Source organism: Grampus griseus (genome assembly GCF_964374135.1).
Source record: "Grampus griseus genome assembly, chromosome: 13".
Taxonomy (NCBI): domain Eukaryota; kingdom Metazoa; phylum Chordata; class Mammalia; order Artiodactyla; family Delphinidae; genus Grampus; species Grampus griseus.
This window is the reverse complement of record NC_139007.1, coordinates 49,988,514-49,998,958: the sequence shown is the minus strand read 5'-3', so window position 1 is coordinate 49,998,958 and position 10,445 is coordinate 49,988,514.

Here is a 10,445-nt window from a genome sequence, read left to right as displayed (position 1 = left end):
CACACACTTTCAAATATTCTAGACAAAATTATTGCTAAACAGCCATGCATGTTTTCCAGATTCTCATATTTATTACAGATATATTGTAATGATTTAGTCATTAATGGGACATTCATTTCTTCCTTTACTTATTAGGAAATTTCAAGGAGATCCTTTCGATCCTTTTTTCATATTGTGATCTAAGACTGTGACCAGCTTTTGAACTTCTCTTATGTTTATTCATTCAGTACTCTGTAGCCTACAAAATAAATTATAGTAGTCCATTGGTCCAAGAATTTTTGCACTTAATGTTTATGACATACATTATCAGATCTGACCATGGCATTTGAATAATTTGTGAGGTACCCAAGCTTCCAGTACCCTTAAAATAGTTTCTGATTTATTGTTATGACAGTCTGGGAGCTGGAATTTATTGGTATTATGTTTTCAACATCACTGGTACCACCATGTTATTATCCAAAGAATTAAGATTTCAGTCCTTGAAGGAGAAAAATGTTGGCATTTCCTTCTCTATAATTCATCCATGAATGAGCATCAACTATTTATGAGGAGAAGGAAGAAATTAGAAATGTTATCTTTTATCGTTAACTGAAAACAGAAAGATACATTATTTGTTGTTTAAAGGGATTTTCAGTAAATACATTTGTTTTATATTTTGCTAAGTTGTTTTTTAAAATGAAAATTATGTCATAGAAGCAATTTTATTTTGAGAGCCTTTTAATAGGTAAAATAGAGAAGTTTATTAATGATTAGATATAGATATATAAGAAAGTTAAGTATACCAAATAAAGCAGTTTAAATCTATCTTATTCAAAATATTGGGGTGAAAGAAACTCAGAAGACATGTAATTCCAGCTACTCAATTATATAAATGTTTTCAATTGGATTGCTAGAAAAAGATTTTAAATGTCATCTAAAAATAAAGGTTGTAAACAAATTACCTTTTAATCTCCTTTTCTGAACACTGATTGATTTTATATAAAAGTTTCATGAAGAAAATATTTTGGTATATGCTATTACATCATTGTTTTCACATAATTTGTGGTTACTATAGGTAGACTCTGTTAAGGAAGACACAGGCTAAAGTCTACCTACAGGAAATAAAAATACAAGAAGTTGAAAGAGGCTTCTACTTTATCAAGATAGTCATAATCCTGGAACACAGAACATTCAGAAAGATTTAAAGTTTACATTTTACTCTAATTGATATTGAGATTTTTCCTCAAAATATTTTTAAATTTTAAAAATCTGTATATATTTTAACTGTTTTAAATGAAACTAATGATATATTGTTGAAAACATACATGGAAAACATTTGAAGTATAGCTTTATGATGTAGCATATTAGAGTATTCTGGGCTTACGTGGCTTTCTAAAATAATTTACAATTCATTAAACTGATTTTACTATGGAAATTTTTTTTACTTGAACCCCTATTCTTTGATTTTTCTAAAACATATTTGAGAGGTCAATGTTACTACTTAGTGCCTATAATTATATTTCAACATTGTGAGGTCTGCCTCTTTGTAAGGTCAGCCGTAGTATTTTATGATTATTCCTGATGAAAATGTTATTTGATATATTTCATTTCTGTTGTAAACTAGTAGCTTTTCCTAGTAGTAATATGACTTTAATTTATTTAAGTACAAGAAGATATATGTTTGCCAGCATAAACCTGAGAAAGCCAGCCATCCGAGACTTGTTTTAAAAGCAGAGTGCTCATAGAGGCTATAGTAGAATTAAGGCCAACCAAAGTAATTTTCATTAGTTTTCTTGGTTCACCTGTATTTAAATAGTAGCCAAACCAACTTTGTTTGTAGAAGTATTTGTAAAAACTGTTATGGCTCACTATGGGACCAGCTCTTTCAAAGTGCCTCAATGATGATGTAGGAGATTCCAGGTTATTTGGGATAAATTTGTTTAAACTGCTTATCTTGACAAGGATACTCTCTTTAAGCTGAAGAGCCTATCTCTCTACCCATGATTGTCCGAAAATCTACTCTTTGCACTTACATCTATAATGCTCAATGTTGAATGTATGCATATTGAAATATTTCTCCATTATGTCAGTAATATTTAGATGTTAAGTGTGGGTACTGTTGGAAGTTCTCTTAAATCATAAAGGTGCTTGGAGATGACATGCAAACTAAGTTAGTTTTAATAAAAAGTTTAAACACTATAAATATTTGGTTTATTATACTGATACGTGAGGGGAATCTGTACGCAAAGTGGATCACTTACAGCTTTCACTGAAATTAAAGTTTTAAATTTACCTGTTTAATTTACCTTAAACATTACCTGTGCATTTCATAGAATTACAAGGTATACCTAAATGAGGTAGAACAATATTGATATTAACTTGTGATTCTCCAATTTTTTTTTTTTTTTTTTTTGGCGGTGCGCAGTCCTCTCACTATTGTGGCCTCTCCCGTTGCAGAGCACAGGCTCTGGACGCGCAGGTTCAGCGGCCATGGCTCATGGGCCCAGCCGCTCCGCGGCATGTGAGATCTTCCCAGACCGGGGCACGAACCCGTGTCCCCTGCATCGGCAGGCGGACTCTCAACCACTGCGCCACCAGGGAAGCCCTGATTCTCCAATTTTATTTTGACTTGAGTCAAAATTTTATTCTGACAATATATGGGAAAAGTAAATAACTGAGCTAAAAATGGTTATGATAAAACTTTGGTGTTCAGGAATATGTTGCTTACAGTAGTGTTTCTTTTTTTTTTAAAGAAGATTTATGTATTCATACAAATTGAATAATCTAAAATAAAAGGAAGGCTTAATGATTTTTCTTAAGAAAAATTTCTAAAGCTGAAATTCTAAAAAAGCTTTTTTCCTCATTTTTAATTAAAGTATAGCTGATGTACAATATTATATGTTAACAGGTGTACAATATAGTGATTCACAATTTTTAAAGGTTATGCTCCATTTATAATTATTATAAAATATTGGCTATATTCCCCGTGTTGTACAATATTTTCTTGTATTATTTTATGCATAATAGTTTGTACCTCTTAATCACCTACCCCTATATTGTCCTTCCCCACTTCCCTCTCCTTACTGGTAACCACTAGTTTCTTCTCTGTATCTGTGCGTCTGCTTCTTTTTTGTTATATTCACTAGTGTGCTGTATTTTTTAGAGTCCACATATAAGTGATATTGTACAGTATTTGTCTTTCTCTGGATTATTTCACTTAGCATAATACCCTCCAAATCCATCCATGTTGCTGCAAATGGCAAAATTTCATTTTTCTTTTTATGGCTGAGTAGTATTCCACTGTAAATATATACCACATCTTCTACATCCATTTATCTGTTAATGGACACTTAGGTTGTTTCCATATCTTGGCTATTGTAAATAATGCTGCTATGAACATTGGGGTGCATGTATCTTTTCAAATTAGAGTCTTTGGTTTTTTTCGGATATATACCCAGGAGTGGAATTGAAGCAGGGGACAAATCAGAATCATTTATGGAAAATCTCAATGTACATCTTTATACACAAAAAAACTTAAACCAGAGCCATAAATGAGAGCAAGGCCTTCGGAGGGAAACAGACCTGGCTTTGATTTTTAACCTTGTGCCTTACTAAAAATATAAAGCCGGATAATTTTCTCAAAGCCAGATCACAAACTTAAAAGCCTACAATGACCCAGCAAAACTGAAATGAGAAATTGGCAGGATGGGGACTTGGTGATCTGGATGTCTGTGCCTCATCCAAACTGGAAGTCACTTGTTTCCATGCTCAGTGTTACTAGATCTTTTGATTTCCAAGAGAAGGTGGATATATGTATTTCTGTGTTCAATCCTCTGGTTTTTAAGTTTGGCAAGTAATTAAAATATTCTAAAAATACATCTTTGGCTAAGATTCATCCTGTGGGCACCAGATTGTGTTGTATACTTTCATATTAATCAAATAAACTTTTATTTATTTCCTCATAAGGAAGAGGATTTTTGTGAAGATTAATGAGATGTTAAAGTTCCTGACATGTTGCAGATCTTTAATAATGGTTGGTTCCCACTGAACTTTCCTACTCAGTTTTCAACTTCTTTTCCCTTATCAGTAGAAACAGTTAATAAAAGCTGCATCTATTGTGCAGTTTTTAGCTTTTGTGTTTATTATGAGATATGGATTTAGCTTTTGTATTTAATACTCTGTGTTTAACTATTCAAAACTATCAAACAGAAAGTATGTTTCCTTTATCAACTTTTGGAAAAAATATTTTCACAAGGTGTCTACATAAATGGAAAAGGCATGGTTTATATAATTACTTAAGCGACTTTAAAGATCCATGAAGTATTCCTTGGCAGATTCTTCCAATCCTTATGGTTACTTAATATCCATATGACAAGAGACATATACATGACAACATTAAGCCACTATTAAAGATAAATGAAAAAAGTTAAAGAAATGCATGAAGATATAGACACCATAATATTAATAAAAGTTTTCCCATTCTGGTGATTTTTACTTCCTTTATATTTGTGTGTCTCTTTTCAAAGTTTTATGTTGTGTAAATATTATTGATATAATTAGATGAAATAATAAAGCTATTTCATCTAGATAAAGAAATATGAATGAGAACTATTTTAGAAAAATAGATCATAATGTATTTTCTATTTGTAATATAAAAGTATTTAATTCACTTTCACTTGAATTAAGCTATAGTTAAAGGAATTGAAGTGAAACTTAAGAAACTGTCGGAGTAGAATAAATATATTTTTGTTCAAGTGATCTTAATTACAAAAAGATGTGTCTAAAAGTAAAAGGATAAATATTATTAAGCTATTTTTAAAAAGAAAAAAAGAGGATACACTATATTCAGAGGAACCACTGGATGATTAGGTTGTAATAGTGAATCATTATGTGTGATAAATGTAACTATGACAACCCCTCTGGTCAAATAAATGAACTTCTTTTCAAGTAGTCCTCTCTTCTGAAATTTTTCTCATGAATACTATCCATAATATACTTTTTAGATCCAGGAATTTCCTTTGTTACTTTATTCTCTTTGGCTTCTCTCTTGCATTTATCTTTATTGATTACTCATGTCTTGGTACTCCTATCCTTTAATTTCCATCATGTAATAAATTTCTAGTACTTCTCCTTTCAATTTCAGCTGTTGTGGTCAGGCTGACTTCCTGACTGTCCTACAAACCCACTTGAGTTCATTTATATGTCAGGTAAAAGATTTATTGTTTTTAACCATGGGCCCTGTTAAGATTTACAAAACAATAACATAACCAAAACCCAAGATTATTAACTTTTAAATTAATTGTAAAACTTGAAAGAAACCCTTCAGGCAAGAAGATGAGTTAATATTTTAGAAATTATGTACCAAGGACTACATTGGTACTTAATAAATAACTAATAGACATTTAGTATTTGTTGAATAAATGAAAACAAGTTATATAAAAACCATGCCATAAAAGGAGGGAAGTTACCCTCTTCTTATATTGCTTTAGAATAAATACAATGTATTATTTCCATCAAGAGGACCTTAGTATGGTGTCCCATACATAGGAAGGAATAAGAAGTAATGTAGAATGTTTCTCTGGTCTATCTGGTTTTGGGGTTCCTGAGGCTTTTGTCTTTGATAACATTAGATATCTTTCAAAAATAAATGGTTGTGCCCTGTTGAAAAATGGGCAGAAGAACTGAAAAGACATTTTCCCAAAGAGGACATGCAGATGGCCAACAGGCATATGAAAAGATGCTCAACATCGCTAATCATCAGGGAAATGCAAATTAAAACTACAATGAGATATCACCTCACACCCGTCAAAATGACTATCATCAAAAAGAACACAAATAACAAATGCTGGTGAGGATGTGGAGGAAAGCGAACCCTTGTGCACTGTTGGTGGGGATGTAAATTCATACAGCCACTGTGGAAAACCATATGGAAGTTTCTCAAAACTAACAATTGAACTACCATATGACTCAGCAATTCCACTCCTGGGTATATATCTGAAAAAACCAAAAACACTAATTTGAAAAGATACATGCACCCCAGTGTTCATAGCAGCATTATTATTATTATTTATTATTTTTTTTTTTTTTGCGGTACACGGGCCTCTCACTGTTGTGGCCTCTCCAGTTGTGGAGCACAGGCTCCGGACACGCAGGCTCAGTAGCCATGGCTCAGCCACTCCGCGGCATGTGGGATCTTCCCGGACCGGGGCACGAATCCGTGTCCCCTGCATTGGCAGGCGGACTTTCAACTACTGCGCCACGAGGGAAGCCCCATAGCAGCATTATTTACAATTGTTTAGATATGGAAGCAACCTAAGTGTCCATCAACAGATAAATGGATAAAGAGGATGTGGTGAATACACACACACACACACACACACACACACACGCGTGCGCGCAATGGCATACTACTCAGTCATGTTACAACAACATGGATGGACTTGGGAGAGTTATGCTAAGTGAAATAAGTCAGACAGAGAAAGAAAAATACTGTATGATATCATTTATACATGGAATCTAAAAAATACAACACACTAGAGAATATAATAAAAAAAGAAGCAGACTCACAGATATAGAGAACAAACTAGTGGTTACTAGTGGAGAGAGGGGAGGGGGGAGGGGAAACATAGAGGTAGGTGATTAAGAAGTACAAACTATTAAGTATAAAATAAGCTACAAGTATATATTGTACAACACAGGGAATATAGCCAATATTTTATAATAACTATAAACAGAGTATAACCTTTTAAAATTGTGATTCACTATATTGTACACCTGTAACTTACATAATATTGTACATCCACTATATTTTATAAAAAAAATTATTGTAAAGCTTATCTGAACTGAGAAAAGGTAAAACTGACCAGTTAGAGTGTTCTGGTTCCACAGCTTTAAATGATGTTATACCATTCTAAAACTGTTTGGTGCTGAAAATATGTTCAACTTCAGTTTATACTTGTTGACTTTTTCTTATATTGATAGATTAGATGAAAAGGAAAGGTCAAAGATGGCAAAGTTGGTCAGCACATACTTCAACTAGAATTGAGCATGTGAGTACGAAAAATATCAGCTGTCATTCTTGGAAACAGAACTAACTGTGGTATTTTAAGAGGTGCATTCAGATTGAATCAATAATGACAGCAAAATCTTATTTCAAATTTAGTTTTATTTACAACTACACTTTTACATTTAATTCTTCTCTGATTTCTGTATTTTTTGGGGGGTCTTTCCTTAGTTAATTTAATTATTATGCTTCTCTTGTTGCTTCTTGCAGGGAACTTTTATGAATGATCTAAATTCTGATTTTCAGTGCATACTGTGCTCTTTAGAAAGGTTGGATTAATGTGTGTTATATTTTCTCTCTTTCCATTTCCTGAAGCTTACTATTTTAAAAGTTTTTGCAGCTAGAGAATCTAATGATAAATCACCTTACTTATGAGTAAATTTAACAAATGTTGGCTGGTGGTAATAACCCATTAGTTATTAATGATAAAATGTAGAGAATATACACCTGTATCATAAATGCTTACTGAATTGAGAACGATACAGTCCTGAGATTCTTACAACTATATTTATTAAAGTGTCAAGTAATAAGAATCCCAGTATGAAAAATGTATTACTTAATTCCATAAGAAATACAAGTTGAAACAAACAATTTTGTATGGCCTAAAACATCTGTCATTAATAGAGGCTATAATGATTTTTAACTAGCTATATTAGTCTTTTACTGTTAGTTAAACAGAGTTTCTAGAAATTAAAATGACAAAAAGGAGACTTACATTGCCACAAATTTATGTTAATTAGTATCTAATGAAAATCTTTCATTTTTCAATGCCAAAATATCTGAGCCAAGCTTAAGAGATTTTTAGCCATGATTAGATTATTTTCCAGTCATAAAATGTGTCAAACTGTAACTTGTGTTTATTAATATAGCTCTCATTTTTTATAAACTAGAATAAAGTCTATGTAAAATAGCAAGTAATTTAAAAAGCTAAATATAAATCTATAAACTTTGATTTGGAATTTCATTTGGATCTTATTTCTTAAAGCCAAATAAACTCACACATCATAGATTTTAGAATTTATTAAATACGAGTCTAAAATTGGACAGCTTTTTGATTCTCTATTGAATAATCCAGGTCTCAAAGTAATCTATGTGAGAAAAATATGGACTATTTGAAACACTATGAAAGCTTTATGAAGGTTTATTTTCCAAGAGGAAGTAACCGAATTTGACCTTGTGTATTTAGTTGGCTGAGCAATATTTAAGATACATTTCCATCCTCATAAAGATGTATCACATTAAAAAGTCCAACTTTTTGCCAGGGGTGGGATGGTGGTGGGATGAATTGGGAGATTGGGATTGACATATATTCACTAATATGTATAAAATAGATAACTAATAGGAACCTGCTGTATAAAAAAATAAATAAAATAAAATTCAAATAAATAAATTGTAAAACAAATAAAAAAATAAAAAGTACAACTTTTTTGACAATTAGCTTTTATTATAGAAATTCTGTCAATTCTGTTTGTCTCTCAATGTTTTGAATGCTGATAAGCTTAAAGAAAATCTATATTTGAGAGTAAAGTAAATAATTTGAAACAAATCCCACATTCTATTACCATAGATACTCTAGAAATATATTGTATATTATTTTATTATTTCCATCTGCTTGTTTTGGCTTTGGTTTGGTCTTCTATTTTAGCTTCTTCAGGTGGAAGCTTAAAATATTGATTTGAGACCTTTGTGTTTTGTTTTAATTTAAGCGTTTAATGACAAAAATTACCCTTTAGGTATTGCTTTAGATTCATTTCATAAATTTGATATGTTGTGTTTTCTTTTTTTACTCAGTGCAAAATATTTTATGACTTCCTTTATGCTTTCTTCATTGGCCCATAGTTTCTTAAAAGTGTTGCTTAAATTATGAACATTTGGGGGGTTTCCAGATATCTTTCTAATACTGATTTCTAGCTTAGTTCCATTGTGATCATAAAACATACTTTGTACAACTTAAATTTTTAAAAATTGTTAATGTTTGTTTTATGTCCCAACATATCTTTGTAGATGCTCCATGGGCATTTGAAAAGACTATATATATTCTTCTGTTTTGAGGTGGAATGTTGTATAAATGTCAATTAGGTCAAGTTGGTTTATAGTGCTGTTCCAATTTTTTTATCTTTACTGATATTCTCTCTTCTGGTTCTAACAATGATTCAAAGAGAATTTGTTGAAATCTCCAATGATAAATGTATCTTTCTCTTTTTAATTTTATCAATTTTTGATTTTTATATTTTAGAGTTCTGTCATTGAGTGTATATAATTTAAGATTAACATATGTTCTTGATGAATTGACTTCTATATCATTATGTAATATCTTTCTTTTCCCTGGTAATATTTCTTATTCTGAAGTTTACTTTGATATGATTTTAAATATTTCAAGTTAGTTTTGATCAGTGTTGAAGAGTATATATTTTCCTTATTTTTATTTCTAATTTATTTGTGTTTTAGTCAAAGGGGTTTCTTTTTAAAAATTTTTAACAGCTTTATTGAGGTATAATTAATTTATAAAAAGAAATGTACATATTTAATGTGTACAATTTGATGAATTTGGAAATATGCAAACACCCATGATACCATCACCACAGTCAAGGCAACAGACATGTCTAGCACCTCCTAGAGTTTCCTGTGTCTTTGCTTTTTCCTTGATTGTTTGTTTTTGGGTAAAAACACAACATGAGTTACCCTCTTAACAAATTCTCAAGTGCACAATTTATTGTAACTATAGGCATGATGTTGTATAGCAGATCTCTAGAAATTATTCATCTAGTATAACTAAAACTTTATACCTATGGAAAAATAACTCCCAATTTCCCTCAACACATTACCTGTGGTAAACAGTATTGTATTCTATGTTTCTATGAGTTTGACTATTTTAGATTCCCAAGTAAGTGGACTCAATGGGTACATATCCAAAAGAATATCGACGAGCTTTCTGCATTCTCATGTTCACCACAACATTATTCACAATAGTCAAGACACGAAAATAGCCCATGTGTCCACTGATAGATGAATGGCAAGGAAAGTGGAATACTATTCAGCCCCCCAAAAGAAGGAAACTGTCATTTGTGACAACATGGATGAACCTGGAGGACATTAATGAGCAAAATAAGCCAGTCACAGTCACTGTTTAGTATAACAAGTTCCTCAGCTCTTCTGATATACATCAAATTGTGAGATCCACTCTGCTAAATGAACCCAAATAAGTGTTTCTTGTAGAGAACATACATTTGGCTATTTCTTTTTCATCCAACTTGACAATATCTGCCTCTTAATTGAAGTGTTTAAACCATTTGCATTTAATATAATTATTACTTTAATGATAGGACTGGTGTATATCTACCACCTTGCTACTTGTTTTCTATTGTCCCATCAGTTTGTCCCTCTTGTTTTTCTTTCACGGCTC